Here is a 17,553-nt window from a genome sequence, read left to right as displayed (position 1 = left end):
CAGAATGCTATTATGATGTCTGAGGGATGAAGAACTTCTTTAAAAAGCCAAACAAACGGGTAAGCAAAAGATGGATAAATATGATCATGTTACAAGTAACAACTGCTGCTCATCAAAAGACATCATAAAATGAGGAAAAGAAAAGCCAGGGAGTGGGAAGTGACATGTGCAACAAGTGTAAAGACCTTTCACCAATAAATATTTTTTAAAGTAGATGTCAAAAACACATTAATAGGCATTGCATGGAAGGTGAAACATGGAAGTCCAACGAACATTTAAAATGTGATCAATTTCATTTGTGATAAATTAAATAGTAGTTAAAATCGCAACAAAACACCATCTCACAGCTCACAGTTGAGCAAACATTTGTGAGTGATTATGAAAAGGCTGGCTCAGATGTGGGACAGAAGAAGCTGTCATTCCTTGTTAATCGGAATGGCAACTGTTGTAACATAGCACAGCTGCACAAGTGCACACCCTAGGTTTCATTAATTTCCATCCAGCTCATAAAGTAGATACATGTGAATGATATTCTTAACAGCAAAGAGCTGTAAAAAGCTCTAAAATCCAGCAAAAATAGAATGGATAGATTCGGTACATTTAAAGTATGGACTACTATATACTGCTGCTAAGTAATTTCAGTCGTGTCCGACTCTGTGCGACCCCATAGATGACAGCCCACCAGGCTCCCCTGTCCCTAGGATTCTCCAGGCAAGAACACTGGAGTGGGTTGCGGTTTCCTTCTCCAATGCATGAAAGTGGAAAGTCAAAGTGAAGCCGCTCAGTCGTGTCCGACTCCTAGCGGCCCCATGGACCGCAAGCCCATCAGGCTCCTCCATCCATGGGATTTTCCAGGCAAGAGTACTGGAGTGGGGTGCCATTGCCTTCTCCAACTATATAGCAGTAAAAGTAATTCAATGGCATACATACAAATGAATGAACCCGATAACACACACAAAATAAATATTATGTCACAAAAGGATAATCACTGTGATTCTACTTACATAAAGGGACAAAAGAGGAAAAGCCTGTGTACTGTTTAGGAACTCATATGCATGTGCAATCTCAAATAAAAGGCAGAGAATGATGTAGAATTGAGATATCCAGAAAAATTAGAATCTTTTAGAATGAGAGTGAGTGTTGAGAACATGAGAATTTGCTTTACTATTATTCTGCAAATTATGTACTTATATTACCTACAAGCTTTTCTTTGTAGAATCTATTTCTCAGTAAGATTTGTGCCACATATCAAAATAAATTCCAAGTGGCATTTAATATAAAATTTGATACCATAAACCTTAAGAATAAAGTATAAACATGTATGCAATCTTGAGATGGGGAAGACCTTGATAAACTCGGATGGACTGGGTTGTGTCTTCCCAGGTAGAGGTGTTGAAGTTCTAACCTGCAGGGACTCAGAATGTGACTGTATCTGCAGACAGAGTTTTTAAAGAGATAAATCAATTGAGGCCTTTAAGTTGTGCCCTAATCCAGTATGACTCTTGTGCATGTAAGAAAAGGAAATTGAACACAGAAAGAAACCCCAGGAAGGGTGCACACAGAGGAAGGGGCAAGTGAGGACCCAGAGAAAGTCATTGTCTGCAAGTCAAGGAGCAAGTCCTTGGGAGAATCAACCCCAACCACACCATGATCTTGGATGTCCAGCCTCTGGAGCTGTAAGAAAACAAATGTCTGCCATTCAAGCTTCTGAGGATATGCGATTTTGTCATGGCAGCCCCAGCAAACTAATACATAAGCATTACATTGAAGGCCAAACTACACAGTGCAAACCTGCCAGGCCCAGCTCCACTCCCTGGGCCAGCTTCAGAGCCCCAGAGCTCCAGCCTCATGTGGGGGCTATCCCAGCCCCATCCTCCAGAGCTCCACATCCCAGCTCTGAGGAGAGTCTTCTGAGCTCTCAGGAGATCGTGTCCACTCAGGGTGTATGATAAGTGGCATTAGGCTGGGACCAGTTGGAAGTGGCCAGAGTGAAATCAAGTTTCTCTGTGTCTCCTCTGCCCCTGAAGTGCCCACTCTCTCCTACTCGCTCATGCCTGTTTTGTCCAGACGTCCCCTGAACACAGCCAGGCTTCAGGGACAGGTTTCAGGGCAGGGCAAGAGCTGCAGCATCTCGTGGTGAGCAGGGCTGGCCACAGACTCACACCCGATTCTGGGATAGCATCACTGTGGGTCAGAAACTGACCCTCTGAAGGCACAGGTGACCGCTTCTGGATCACATAGGGGCTCCAGAACTCAGGTTTGTCTTGTGACTTCTACAGCTGGCTCTAAAGGACAGACCATCAGCAAGGAGACATCTGGACCCCAGTAATCACAGCCAGGTTGGTTAAGTACAAAGGGGATGGGCGCTGCCTGCCTCTTCTGTTTCACACCCCAACTCCCCTGACCTTCTCCTCCTCAGTATCCTACCCCCGCATTGGGCTTTCTTGGCCCAGACACTACAGAAGTGATCATTAAGTTACTCAGTATTTAGTGGAATAGCCACGAAGTGACTTCAAGTGTAAAAAGAAATAAAATTGAAAATAAAATCCACCCAGACTATTAATGTTTTGGATGAGGTTAGTGTCAGAGAAGATCCCTGGTCTCCTGGTAAAGGTCCCTCTGAAACTCTGTCTCTGGAAGGAGGGAGAAGAAGATGACCTTTGGTGAATGTGACCTAAGCCTGGTTTGTGTTTGACCAGCTCATTGATTTGATTATTGGTCATCATCACATTTTCTGAGCCCCGTTCTGCATCTGTTCAAGGTCCTCACAGGGTTCACAAGCTGGAGAGCTCATCGCAGTGTGGTTAAAGACTTGAGGGGTCCTGGGTGAGGCAGAAAATGGTGCGGGTAGAGCATGGGATCAAGAAAGGCGTCCTGGACCCGGTGAAGTCTGAGCTGGGTCTCCAAAGGTGAGTTTGGCAGGGCCTGGCTCTGAGCAGGACTCAAATACATGATGAATGACGAAATGAATGAAAATGGAAATCTTCCCCCCAAAAAGCAAGACTGTCAGCTCTTCTGTAACTGAGTCCAAGCTTGTCCTGCTCACCTCACGACAGGCCAATAAATTGAGAGATGAGTTCTTGGGGCAAGGAATAGTTACTTTATTCAGAAACCCGGGACTCTTGTCCCAGGACCCATCTTGCCTGAGTTAGAATTCAGGTTTCTTTTATATTAATTCTTAAAGGTGGTGGGGGAGGAAGGTCAACTATTTCCTCATTCTGATCAGGCTCCAGAGGGGATGTGTTAATGTCTGCCTCCCTGCTGTGATTCACAGGTGAGTCTGGTCAGGAAGTTTCCTGCAAGTTAAACAAAGTTATTATTTTGGCTTGGTGCTCATTACCTGGGATGCAGGGCTCCCAGAGATGGGACTATATGTACAAGCTTATAGGCAACATTCCTTTAGTGGTTAACTCGTAATAGGTAGAATACAAAGGGTCCTTCTCTATGACCCTTTCAGGCCAAAGCTTGGAACTGCAGAGTACCCGGGGACAGCGGGAGAGGCCCCATGGGGTGCCCACTCCACTTCCTCACAGCTGTCTTGCTGACTAAGCAGCCTGTGTCTTGACTCCCTGGGGGCACCTGTTTGCCCTCTTCTCTTGGACAGTGCTGGTTGTAAGGTATAGATTGGACTGAGGCAGAAAAGGAGAGATGACCTCAAAGGAGGTAGGTTACCTTTATTCAGACAAGGAGGGGTGGCAGTCAGCCTAATGACCAGGCTGAGCCTGAGAGGGATCAGGGAGGCTTCATATTTAATGGGAGGTTTGTGGGAGCAATAAGGGAAATGTTAGTCTGGCGGGATGTTTTGGGTATTCTGTAGTTGAGATGGCATTTGTAGCTGGGCAGAGGGTGATAAATCCTCAGGACAAGGGGTGATAAGTCCCAGGTGGATGCAACCAGCCTGGAGCATCAGGGCGGGACCTAAAGTTTGGTTTTTTTCCCCCAAAGTTAGATAATTCAGCAAGGGCCTTTGAGACTGCTGTTTTCTTTTCTAGGCCCAAAGCCTCTTTCACTTGTCAGAAGCCACACTCACCTGTGCCCCTCCCTTATCAGGCCCAAGCAAACCAGCTGCCCTCACCTGAAAGGGTGTTAGTCTCTCAATCATGTCCCTGCGACCCCATGGACTGTAGCCCACCAGGCTCCTTTGTCCGTGGGATTTTCCAGGTAAGAATACTGGAGTGGGTTGTCATTTCCTTTTCCAGGGGATTTTCTCGATGCAGAGATCGAACCCAGGTCTCCTACATTACAGGTGTATTCTTTACCATCTGAGCCACCAGGGACATGCATAAGAAACTGCTACCTCCCAAAACTGGGGTCAGAAGGCTGGGCATATGGTTCAGGCTCTACAAGGCATTTCACATCCTCCTAGCATCTCCTCTTGTCTCCCTAAGAAGCTCTTACATCTCAGGACACCTCTAACCAATACCCTCTTTTGGTGGGAGCTAGTGCTCAGCAGTTAATATTTTCAGCCCAGAGAAACACAGCCTTGGCAAACCCTCCCAGCTAGCCCAGTCCATCCAAATCTCTCCTGTTCCTCAGATCCCGTGGCCAACAGACAGTCCTTGAGTCTGTTCAGCAGACAAGCTCCCACAGTGTCCAGCACTGAGGCTTCTCCCGCCCTTGTGTCCCTTCGGCCCTGCACGATGAGCCCGCACTCCTGGGAATGGAGGGTCCCCTGTGTGCTTCTTCTGGGGCTGCTGCTGGGCCTTCTTCCTCCTTCAGTCAGAGCAGGGAGCTGGCTCGTGCAGGCCTGTGAGTAGGGGGAGGAGGGGATGAGCTGTCAGTCCCTAGGGCTCCTGCAGGCTGGGCCCTGCAGGAAGAGGTGCTGGGGGCTGAGAGCGGGCTTGGCCTGCTCAGCGGTCAGGACTCAGGGCGCATTCGGGGGAGGCTGAACCTACTGGGGAGTGGTGACAGTGTTGATGGTGACAAGCTGTTTCCATCTCTGTACGAGCTGGTCCGGTTCATCAAATTCTCCCGAAACTAACACCCGTATATAAACACTCTTCCTCTGGCAACAGGGGGTGGACTGAGTGTTTCCCAGGAAACTCCTCACTAACCTCTGGGAAACATTCTGACAGAGTCTCTGATGAAGCAACAAATGTCCGCTTTGGTTAGGAATCAACAAGGACTCCCTGTGTGGCACATGGATGTCAATGCTATGTAGCAGCCTTGATGGGAGGGGAGTGTGGGGGAGAAAGGACGCATGTGTGTGTTTGGCTGAACTGTTCCCCTTGGTGTTCACTTGAAACTGTCACAACACTGTTTGTTAACCGGCTACACCCCAAATACAAAATAAAGTTAAAAAAGAGAACGTGTGACCAAACACAAAGAGAAGACACTGAATGACTTGAACGTTGGCTTCAAAAGTGCATTTTGGTAACACAGAAAACTACAGTATTTTAAAATCCTCGTTTATGATTTAGAATCTATGATATTTAGGTAACTCATCAATTGTTTAATACACACACTGACAAAAATACAAGCTAAAGGCTAACCAGTTTTAATGTCATAAATTTCACACTACAGTCTAAAGCCAGGGCACATATGTCTATTTATCTGTCTCCCTCCCTCCAACTCCCCCTCTCTATCGTTTTAAGATTTGTGTCACCAGCGAGCTCACTCCAGCTCTCCTGCAACACACACCCTTCATTCTGTGGGAGAAGTGATAACACTCGTTTACACTAGTGTAAGTGAGGAGGTGACGCATGGTGACAGAAAGAAGGAGACTGTAGAGGGCTCAGCCCGGCCTGGGCCTGGGGGCTTTGCCCAGACCCTCACTCCCTCTCTCACTGCTGACCATGACAGGGGCCTGGAGAAGTCTGTGAGGAGCCCTGGCTAAGAACCTTCATGCACATCTCGCCATTTACATCCTGAGCATGGAGTTTTCGCAAAGATCTTCAAATTTCTGTTTTTTTTCTGACTTCTTTAGTCTTCATTAGTCTTCTCACCAGGGGTGTTGTTAACTAAATCAGCCTATATGTTATTAATATTAACATATATCATGGATATATAAATATTTTATTAAAATAATAATAGTGAGTGAATGAGTGAAGTTGCTCAGTCCTGCCCGACTCTTTGCAACCCCAGGGACAGTAGCCTGCTCCAAGCTCCTCCATCTATTGGATTTTCCAGGCAAGAGTACTGGAGTGGGTTGCCATTTACTTCTCCAGGGAATCTTCCCAACCCAGGGTCAAATCCAGGTCTCCCGCATTGTAGACAGACGCTTTACCATCTGAGCCACCAGGGAAGTCCAGTATATAACATTTAATATTATTTACATTATATATGCATGTATTTATTTAGCATTATATTTATAATAAATTAAATTAATACATATAAATAAACTAGCATAACAATATGAGTATACATTTCTCCTCAGAGGCAGACTTTTGCCTTTTATGCAGTCAACTCTGCCTGCTGACCATATTTTGTTTGCCAGAAAAAAATGAAAACTGAGGCCAGAGTGAAAAGTGAGGGGAAGGCAGGCAGAGAAGACCCAACCTGAAATTACAGGGAGGCATAATTGAATCACTCAAGTGCAACAAGAAGTGTGTTCCCAAGAGCAGCCTGAAGCACACAGTCTTAGTGAGGGGAGTGGATTCGACCCCGCCCCCGGCCCATTGCACCTTCTGGGGTGGGGTGAGCGGGAGGGAGCCTCCTCCGGGTGTCTCTCCGCTGGCTCCTTCCGTGGACCCCTGTCCTCCCCAGGCTCTGCTGCGCCCTTTGTGCTTTGCCGCCAGGAGGCCCGTTTCCTGCCCTCCACTGTTCTCCTACCATCTCTCTTTCCTGGAATCTCTGGGCTGCTACCGGCCAGGCTGGAGACACAGGCATCAAAAGACCTTCCCCTCAGCCCTTGAGCTGTCCTCGCCCCGCCCTCCTCCTTTAGCGCTGGGTTAACGGGGTGCCTGGTGTTCATTACTGAGACTTTCCTTGCTCGCAGTTTCCTCCATTCCTGATGGTGGGATGCGCAGGGCAACTAAAGCCATTTCTGAATTTCCCTGAATGTGGATGCTAGATGAACCTAGTTTGCTAATAGCAGAATCGTGTTGTTCTAAAGAAAGATTTTTATATTCCTATTGAAAACCACTGGAAAACCCCCAAACAGGAAATGGTGACACCTCAAAGTCATACTGTTACATGACAAAACCAAGTTGTAAAACAACACACATTATTTGTCTGACTGAACTGAAAATGAACCTATATTATCTGTGTGTAAATAAATATATATTTGAAAATGTTTTTTAAAACTCTGGAGGAATATATACAAATGAACCACAGATACTTTGATAGGATGAAAGAGAAATTTTACTTTTACTCTAAATTATTCAGTTTTGTTGTGTACTTTTAACTCAGGAGGAACTTGAACAAGAGTGTATATTGTTTGTATTTAAATAAACACTTTACATATGATTGTACAGAACCAGCTTATCATAAAAACCGAACCAATGTATTTCAGAGTCAAGCAAATGATAAGCTGTGTAGAAGAGAGTGAATATCTGCTGAAGGGTTAGGGACAGAAAGAGCACACGAGCAGCACAAACAGTGAAACGCTGGCTGCACGCTGCTGTGCCCTCCAGTCACTGGGTCATTCCCTGAATGCTTGCTGGGTTTAAGGCAGCCTGGAAGTCAGTCACCTGTCCAAGGCAAGTCTGAATTGATGCCAGGCCCATAGTAAAGACATGTTTTATTTAGTAGCTCTCAGAGGTAGCAAAAGTACACTTTATTCTCTAAACTCATTTTGGCCTGTTCTATAATGGATTGTTCCATTAAAAACAAAACACTCAAACCAACATTAAAAACCACCCTTTTGGTGTACCTGAAAGCTTTTGCCATTTTAGAGCTTTCTCTTTTTCTGTCATCTCTTAAACATGTAAAATAAATACAGTCAATTCCCCTCAGGAGGGGCTACTTAGGGAGCTCTGGGCCTCAGTCGTTACTAGGAATAAAAGTGGCAAAGAGCAGTTTTGCTCCAGAACTCTCAAGGCATTTTGGTGTGGGATAATCGGGACCCATGGAAAGCATATGAAAGCCTGATACTGTTTCTTACATCTGCCACAGCTCAGTGATTTTCAATATCTTACTTTCTGTAACCAAAGATTGAGAATGCTCAGGAGAGAGCGTAAATATAATTACATAACTCGTTATAAATAGCATATAACTGGAAAGTATAGTTAGATGTGAGTCTAACTTAGCTTAATATCCTAGTTCCTGTGGCTCTCAGTCCCTAAGGCTCAGACTACATTCCTCGGGCACCTCTGCAGATTGGACAGTAGGTGGCGCTTTCAGCCTGTTTGAAACACAGTTCACAGGCTTTGACTTGTTTGCTGCTGCTGCTAAGTCACTTCAGTCGTGTCCGACTCTGTGTGACCCCATAGACGCAGCCCACTAGGCTCCCCCATCCCTGGGATTCTCCAGGCAAGAACACTGGAATGGGTTGCCATTTCCTTCTCCAATGCATGAAAGTGAACTTGCTTTTAAACTGTTTTACCACCATTGCACAGAAAACAAAGTAATTTGGTACATAAGTGTACGAAGTCTAGATCAATGTCAAGGGAGCAATTTCAGAAGAACACAAAGCCATATAACTCGATCTGTAGGAAGCATTTACAAAAATCCACAGAAAAGACTTTACCTCTCTGCAGATCCAAACTGAAAAAAGAAAGTGAAAGTCACTCAGTCCTGTCCAACTCTTTGCGATCCCTTAGACTGTAGCCTGCCAGGCTCCTCTGCCCATGGAATTCTCCAGGCAAGAACACTGGAGTGAGTTGCCATTCTCTTCTCTAGGGAACTGTCCCAACCCAAATTATCCAGTAATAAAACGCTTTAGCGTTTGTGTCACAAATGCTCTTTGCTACCTTGATTCCTGGTAATGACAGAATCTCAGGCCGACCTGGGACCCGCCCTAAAGTAGTTTGTGTCCTGTAACCCTGGTCAGACACATAGACTTTAGTTCGGTTTTCTTGTTTGGAAACAATTTGACCTAGCTGCTCACAAGCGAAAAGCGAACTACTAGACGTTAAAATGTTCCAGTAGAGTACAGTCAAATGCTCTTGATTCTAGAAACTTCAAAGGATGTTTTTAAGCCTTGTCAGCCACCAGCTTCTCTTGATTCTGAAAGCTAGGTTTACTAGGGACCGGCATCAGTGGAAGTGTGATGAAATCACTGTAGCGGTGTTGTGCTTCAAAGCACAGGATCTGTACAGACTAGGAACAAAGATAAAATATTCTGAAGGGGTGAATCCAGGGCATTTACTCTTATCTGAACAAAAGCTGGTGCACAGACGCATTTTATGCATCACTTCAGGGAGGGCACAGGCTCCCTGGGCTCTCCAAATCCCTCAGGTGAAGAGCTCCCGGCCTGGGAGTGAAAGAAAGCAAAGGCAGCCCTTCATCTTCCCCATTCCGACCTCTAGTCCCATCACATTCCGACCTCTGGTCCATGAGAGGGACCGTGGACGCTCAGCGCGCTGTCCCAGCCGCACGGCTGCCAGAGGAGTTACAGGAGCAGACCTGCCCAATGGCGCCGCTGCTTGCTGCCTGCTGCCGGGCCTTGTGAGAAGGCCCCAAGGAGATCTAGGAAAAGCAAAGGGGAGTTCAACTCAGCAGAGCAGCCCCTAAGCACAGGGAGTTAAAGAAACAGGAAGCACGAGTCAGCTCAAGGAAGGACCCCTTTCTGACAGCTGTGCTGATAACGGATGTGGCTGAAGCGTCCCGCTCCCTGCTCACGCGGCTTCTGCCCCTACAGGCACTTCCGGTTTGCCTCACCGTGAGAGGTGCCTGCTTGTCAGAAGGCAGATCTTTTCTACCATCAATAAACTGTGTTTCCCCGCTGTCAGCCCTGTAATCTGGCACTATATACGCCTTGCTCCATTGGCTGCTAACACTTCCATAAAAGGAGATCTAACAGTCGAGAGTTGAGAATTCCAGGGTCTGTGGAGTCCCGCCACCAATTCACCCCCCCAGACTTGTGTTTCAATCAGGTTCAGTTCAGTTCAGTCGCTCAGTCGTGTCCGACTCTTTGCGACCCATGAATCGCAGCACAACCAGGCCTCTCTGTCCATCACCATCTCCCGGAGTTCACTCAAACTCAGGTTCATCAAGTCGGTGATGCCATCCAGCCATCTCCTCCTCTGTCGTCCTCTTCTCCTCTTGCCCCCAATCCTTCCCAGCATCAGAGTCTTTTCCAATGAGTCAACTCTTCGCATGAGGTGGCCAAAGTACTGGAGTTTCAGCTTTAGCATCATTCCTTCCAAAGAAATCCCAGGGCTGATCTCCTTCAGAATGGACTGGTTGGATCTTCTTGCAGTCCAAGGGACTCTCAAGAATCTTCTCCAACACCACAGTTCAAAAGTATCAATTCTTTGGCACTCTGCTTTTTTCACAGTCCAACTCTCACATCCATACATGACCACTGGAAAAACCATAGCCTTGACTAGACTGACCTTTGTTGACAAAGCAATGTCTCTGCTTTTGAATATGCTATCTAGGTTGGTCATAATTTCCTTCCAAGGAGTAAGCATCTTTTACTTTCATGGCTTCAGTCACCATCTGCAGTGATTTTGGAGCCCCCCAAAATGAAGTCTGACAGTGTTTCCACTGTTTCCCCAACTATTTCCCATGAAATAATGGGACCCGATGCCATGATATTTGTTTTCTGAATGTTGAGCTTTAAGCCAACATTTTCACTCTCCACTTTCACTTTCTTCAAGAGGCTTTTTAGTTCCTCTTCACTTTCTGCCAAAAGGATGGTGTCAGCTGCATATCTGAGGTTATTGATATTTCTCCCAGCAATCTTGATTCCAGCTTGTGTTTCTTCCAGTCCAGCGTTTCTCATGATGTACTCTGTATATAAGTTAAATAAGCAGGTTTCAATATACAGCCTTGACATACTCCTTTTCCTATTTGGAACCAGTCTGTTGTTCCATGTCCAGTTCTAACTGTTGCTTCCTGACCTGCATACAGGTTTCTCAAGAGGCAAGTTAGGTGGTCTGGTATTCCCATCTCTTTCAGAATTGTTCACAGTTTATTGTGATCCACACAGTCAAAGGCTTTGGCATAGTCATAAAGCAGAAATAGATGTTTTCTGGAACTCTCTTGCTTTTCGATGACCTAGTGGATGTTGGCAATTTGATCTCTGGTTCCTCTGCCTTTTCTAAAACTAGCTTGAACATCTGGAAGTTCATGGTTCATGTATTGCTGAAGCCTGGCTTGGAGAATTTTGAACATTACTTTACTAGCGTGTGAGATGAGTGCAATTGTGAGGTAGTTTGAGCATTCTTTGCAATTGTGTTTCTTTGGGGTAGGAATGAAAACTGACCTTTTCCAATTCTGTGGCCACTGCTGAGTTTTCCAAATTTGCTGGCATATTGAGTGCAGCACTTTCACAGCATCATCTTTTAGGATTTGAAATAGCCCCACTGGAATTCCATCACCTCCACTAGCTTTGTTCGTAGTGATGCTTTCTAAGGCCCACTTGACTTCACATTTCAGGATGTTTGGCTCTAGGTGAGTGATCACACCATCGTGATTATCTTGGTCATGAAAATCTTTTTATACACTTCTTCTGTGTATTCTTGCCACCTCTTCTTAATATCTTCTGCTTCTGTTAGGTCCATACCATTTCTGTCCTTTATTGAGCCCATCTTTGCATGAAGTGTTCCCTTGGTATCTCTAATTTTCTTGAAGAGATCGCTAGTCTTTCCCATTCTGCTGTTGTCCTCTATTTCTTTGCTTTGACTGTGGAGGAAGACTTTCTTATCTCTTCTTGCTATTCTTTGGATCCTTCATTCAGATGCTCATATCTTTCCTTTTCTCCTTTGCTTTTCGCTTCTCTTCTTTTCACAGCTATTTGTAAGGCCTCCCCAGACAGCCATTTTGTTTTTTGCATTTCTTTTCCATGGGGATGTCTTGATCCCTGTCTCCTGTACAATGTCACGAACCTCCGTCCATAGCTCACCAGGCACTTTGTCTATCAGATCTAGTCCCTTAAATCTAGTTGTTACTTCCACTGTATAATCGTAAGGGGTTTGATTTAGGTCATACTTGAATGGTCTAGTGGTTTTCCTTCTTTCTTCAATTTAAGTCTGAATTGGCAATAAGGAAGTTCATGATCTGAGCCAACAGTCAGCTCCTGGTCTTGTTTTTGCTGACTGTATAGACCCTTCTCAGTCTTTGGCTGCAAAGAATATAATCAGTCTGATTTCAGTGTTGACCATCTGGTGATGTCGATGTGTAGAGTCTTCTCTTGCGTTGTTGGAAGAGGGTGTTTGCTATGACTAGTTTTTGTCTTGGCAAAACTCTATTAGTCTTTGCCCTGCTTCATTCCGTATTCCAAGGCCAAATTTGCCTGCTACTCTCAGGTGTTCCTTGACTTCCTACCTTTGCATTCCAGTCCCCTATAATGAAAAGGACATCTTTTTGGGTGTTAGTTCTAAAAGGTCTTGTAGGTCTTCATTGAACCATTCAACTTCAGCTTCTTCAGCATTACTGGTTGGGGCACAGACTTAGGATTACTGTGATATTGAATGGTTTGCCTTGGAAATTAACAGAGATCATTCTGTCATTTTGAGATTGCATCCAAGTACTGCATTTCAGACTCTTTTGTTGACCATGATGGCTACTTCATTTCTTCTAAGGGATTCCTGCCCCAGTAGTAGATATAATGGTCATCTGAGTTAAATGCTTAGCAAGGAACCAGCAGTGGTAAGCCTTGTTGCAGCCCCCAGGGACTGTTTAAAACAAGACAACAGTCCCAGAGGAATTGTTTAGTTATGAACCATGCTAGCAAAATAGACATAAATGCAGTTTTGGCTCTTCCAGAAATGAAATCTTGAACCAGTCAGCCAGGAATCTTCTGATTATCATTAGTTAAGTCATCTGCCTGAGAAAGCTTCCCAGCTTCTAATGGAAAGTAAACCTAACAGTAACCACGTGGATTCTTTGCCCAGTACAACTTCCTTGTTCTGATCCCTTATGCCTATAAAAGTCTTTTATTTTGTGTAACTCCTCAGAGGTTTCTAACTGCTAATTGGATGCTGTCTGATTCATAAATCTTTAAATAAAGGCACTAAGATTTTAAAATTTTACTCAGTTGAATTTTATTTTATTTAATAGGGCGTATAGCTTATTTTGGAGAAGGCAATGGCACCCCACTCCACTGCTCTTGCCTGGAAATCCCATGGACAGAGGAGCCTGGTATTCTGCAGTCCATGGGGTCGCTAAGAGTCGGACAGGACTGAGCGAGTTCACTTTCACTTTTCATTTTCCTGCGTTGGAGAAGGAAATGGCAACACACTCCAGTGTTCTTGCCTGGAGAATCCCAGGGATGGGGAGCCTGGTGGGCTGCCGTCTATGGAGTCGCACAGAGTCGGACATGACTGAAGGGACTTAGCAGCAGCATAGCTTATTTTAAGATTATATTTGGCTTTTAAGAGATTGTTATAGATTCAATCGAGCTTACTATGAACAATGTTGAATTCAGGATCTCTGAAGAAGATTCAGCTTTAGGACCAGGGACCAGGATTGGTCACACAAGAGCGTTTGTGTAGCAGAGTTTTATGACAGTGGGAAAAGGTCAGAGAAAGCTTGTGACATGGACAGCAGAAGGGGGTGGGGAGTGCCCCCCTTGCTAGTGTTAGCAAGGGAGGTATATACTTTTTAAATTAGTTACTACAGTAAATCAAAAGAATGTCTCAGGTTTGTGAAAGTTTTACCAGACCCACTCCCACAATTAGCATTTTAGGATAACAGGATTAGAATTTAACAGAAAGATCCTACCAGACCCATTCTCATAATATACATTCTAAGATATCAGGATTAATCGGAAGGTTCTCAGGAAGGAGAAACTGTCCTCAAGCAGGATACATGGTTGTTATATGATCCCTAGTACAGAGTTTAAGTGGCTCAGATGGTAAAGCATCTCCCTACAATGTGGAAGACCCGGGCTGGATCCCTGGCTTGGAAAGATCCCCTGGAGAAGGAAATGGCAATGCCCTCCAGTACTCTTGCCTGGAAAACCCCATGGACAAAGGAGCCTGGTAGGCTACAGTCCATGGGGTTGCAAAGAGTCAGGCATGACCGAGCAACTTCACTTTCTTTCACAGAGTTTAAACTGAGTTGTGTAATCATTAGTTCTGGGCCTAAAGAAAGAAAGAAAAATGTTTTAAGTGACTAAGACTAAGGAATGTAGAGAGAAAAAAAAAAAAGATGTTTGTCCTTTCCTCCTCCTTGAGAACTCCAGACGCCTCTCTCCTCGGCTTCCCCAGACTTCTTATCAACCTGCCTAGGAATTGACTCTCTCACTTTGAGCACCTCTTCAGCCTGTGAGCTCGATGAGAACATCGGGCCAGAAAGATAAAAGACCTTGAGTAAATGTTATGATGACTGAATAACTGTACAGATAAAATGACTACACAGAGTCCATGTGAAGGTTGCATTCACTGAAGATCAGCTTTTTCTTCCTCCTCCCTCCCTCTTTCCAGAACAGGAGTTCAAGGGACCTTATATCACCCTCACCTCATAAGGAACTCCAGTGGTCTGGGTGTTTTATCTTTTCTTTATTTTTACACTGGAAGACATTTCATGACTGTACCCCTCAAAACTGAGAGAATCACTACTTGAGGGGCAGGGACCCTCCATGTTGTCTGAGTCAAAACAGAACAATACATGAACACAGGATATTGAGGAGGTGGCTGGGCCCCTGGACAGCTGGAAGGAGGGAGACAAAGGCAGAGGGGTGTTGTTTCCATCTCCCTCTTCCCAACATGACACATTTGCCCCTCTTGGTACTTAATCAATCTGATCCTGATTATCTGGAGATTGACATGTCTGCTGGCAGATGGTGTGGTCTTAGGTCACAGCATTAAGGCCACCAGACCTCAGTTCTGAGCTGTTTGCCAGACCTAGGACAAGTCTTCAGCGTCTTAGATCTGCTGTTTTATCCCTAAGCATTGATAGGGGTACTGCCTATGTGAGGGCCCAGAGGCAGAGGCATCGGCACTTGGGATTGGTCACTGGGAAAGGCTGCAGCCCCATGAAGGCTGCCCCTAGAACCCCAGCCGGAACACGAGTGGTACGTGGAATATCTGGATGAAGCAGTGAAGATGTCAGCGAGAGACACACAGTTGGTGCCAGAACAGCATTGAATTAGAGCACTGGGCTTTTCTCCACTCACTTCCAGAGGGTCAGGCCCTATTGCCACTGGCCACATACCCTGAGTGATAACCATCTCTTGGGAACTCCAAGTCACAGCCTGATGGCTGGGCCTCCACAGGGCTGAAGGATGTGTCAGGAGCGGTTTGTCCACAGATGCTGGGCACCCCAGGGCTCTGACAGGGGCTGGTGAGGCTGGCATGGCAGGGCCCCACAGCACAGGGTATTGGGGTGCCTGGTCGGGGCTGCCATCATCTAGGGCCATAGCACCATGAAGGCACCTGGTAATTTCTGAGCTCAGAAGCTAAAGCAAGGTTGAGCCTGACTAGTACTTGGTTTCAAGACTACCTGGAAATATCAGGTGCTGTGGACTTTCCCGCTTGTCTCTCCTTTCATCTCTCTCACCCTTGGCCACCCTTGGTCTCTTCTTTGGCCATTGGGAAGTGGACCTATTGTTTAGCCTTGGCCTGGGTGGGTGCTGTGGGGGTTCTGACAATGGGCAGCACAGTTGGGCTGTTGTCCTCTGTGCTTGCTGGCCACTGTGGGTTGGTGGGCAGGTTGAGTGCCTACAGGAAGGCAGTACTTTATGCCATGGAACTGTCTGCATAAAATGGTTCTAATGGCTACATTGGACCTCTGCGTATTTTCCACATTAAAAAAACTGTAGCATGTCTGGGTGTGTGTGTGTTGTGTGTGTGTGTGTGTGTGTAGTGTTAAAAACTTAGGAAAATTCTGAAGGCCAAACAAAAAATTGGATCACATGATAAATATGAATAAGCTTCAAAAACATGACACTGTAAGAAACCGGACCTAAATGGCCACAGTTGTACAAACCCATGTCCTTGAATATCACAGAATAGGCAATTCCATGAGGATGAAAGAGTGAGGAATGTGGAATTTAAGTGACTGATAAGGAACACTAGGTGTCTTTGTAGGGAGATAAAATATAAAATATTCTAGATCAGATAGTGATGATGGCTACACAACTATATAAATAGGCAATCACTAAAATATAGTGCTCAAAGGAGAATTTTTGGGTATATGATATATATTTCAACTTAAAATGATTAATTTGAATTTTTTTTCAAAAATAACAAAACCCACATATTATCCTCAGTGCTTTATTTGGTTCTCACTCTAAGCTCTGTAGACATAAACAAACATGCCTGTGTCTGTGTGTGCATGCTCAGTCGTGTTTGACTCTTTGTGACCCCATGGCCTGCAGATAGCCAGGCTCCTCTGTTCATGGAATTTTCCAGGCAAGAATACTGGAGTGGGTGGCCATTTCCTACTCCAGGATATTTTCTGGATCCTTCACTGTTTCTTCAGAATTTGTCTCCAGAGCAAGGAGTCAGCCACCACCACTTGCCTAGGCTGAGACTCAGGGCACACAGAGGAGTGGGGACATGCTCTGGTGGGAAAGAGGGAAAGTGTGTCCTGCTCAGAGCATGTAATGTGGGGAAACCAGAGGCAGGCTGGCAGGAAGAGGGCCGTCCCAGGTGACTGCTTAGATGAGATTTGGTTTCCCCCATTTGGTACTAAATAGAAAGGAAGAAAAATAAGGAAGGTGGCAGTCACTGACCACGCACTGAATCCTGGAGCCCATTGCTGCAGGGGCTGGGGTCTGGTTTTCCAGGTCGGCTGCTGCAGGGCAGGGCCTCGTGACTGGAAGGAGAGGTTCCCCAACTTCCCAGTGTGTTAAGAAAGTTCTTTATTTCAACATCCTTCTCTGGTCGTCTTCAATTGGACACTCTGTGGATAAACTTGAAACAGTGTTTCTTAAATTAACTGCAAACAAAGGTAATAATTACGTTATTGTTGAGTAACAATGATAATGTTAATTTTCATTATAATTAATTTCAAGATTTCTCATCAAATACCTAATTACAATACAAATATTAACAGAAATCCCCAACCTGTCGGGCCATCTGGTCGACCTCGCCACAGCAGCCACCAATCTGTCAGCTTTGTGATTCTCACACAGATGTATCCGTGTTTCATACCCGGGAAACACAGCGCCTCCACACGGACACCATCCTTTCACTTCTGAGCCCGAGGAGAATAGAAGGGACTCCTGGCGCCCCTGGAATAGGTGCAGCCCGACCTGCAGGAAACCCGTCTGCGGAGTCCTGAGCACTTGACCGGGAACCGTGGCCGCCTGGGGGACGACCGTGAAGGCAGCGGGACGACCGTTCCCCCAAGGAGGCAAGGAAGCGCTTCCGGCGCCCTTTGGGGAGGAGGACGGGCGGCCCGTGGTCCCTTGCGGTGCCTCCTGTTCTGGACACCAGGGCCGGCCGTCTCCGGGGGAGGACACACGTTGTGAATCGGGACTATGGGGGTCCATGGGGGAGGCTGGGAAGACTGGGACATGTCTGCGTGCGTCCGTGTGGGCCGCACCTCCGGGCG

General features: G+C 45.9%; 1 pseudogene; it reads right to left on the bottom strand.

The window, feature by feature from the left end:
* Positions 1-17,491, bottom strand: part of LOC113889140 — a 36,579-nt pseudogene extending 19,088 nt beyond the window's left edge.
* Between the last annotated feature and the right edge of the window lie 62 nt (positions 17,492-17,553).

The sequence above is a fragment of the Bos indicus x Bos taurus genome, unplaced genomic scaffold (genome assembly GCF_003369695.1).
Source record: "Bos indicus x Bos taurus breed Angus x Brahman F1 hybrid unplaced genomic scaffold, Bos_hybrid_MaternalHap_v2.0 tig00003608_arrow_arrow_obj, whole genome shotgun sequence".
Lineage (NCBI taxonomy): Eukaryota > Metazoa > Chordata > Mammalia > Artiodactyla > Bovidae > Bos > Bos indicus x Bos taurus.
Note: the sequence above shows the minus strand (reverse complement) of the source record. Positions and strands in the feature narration are given on the sequence as shown.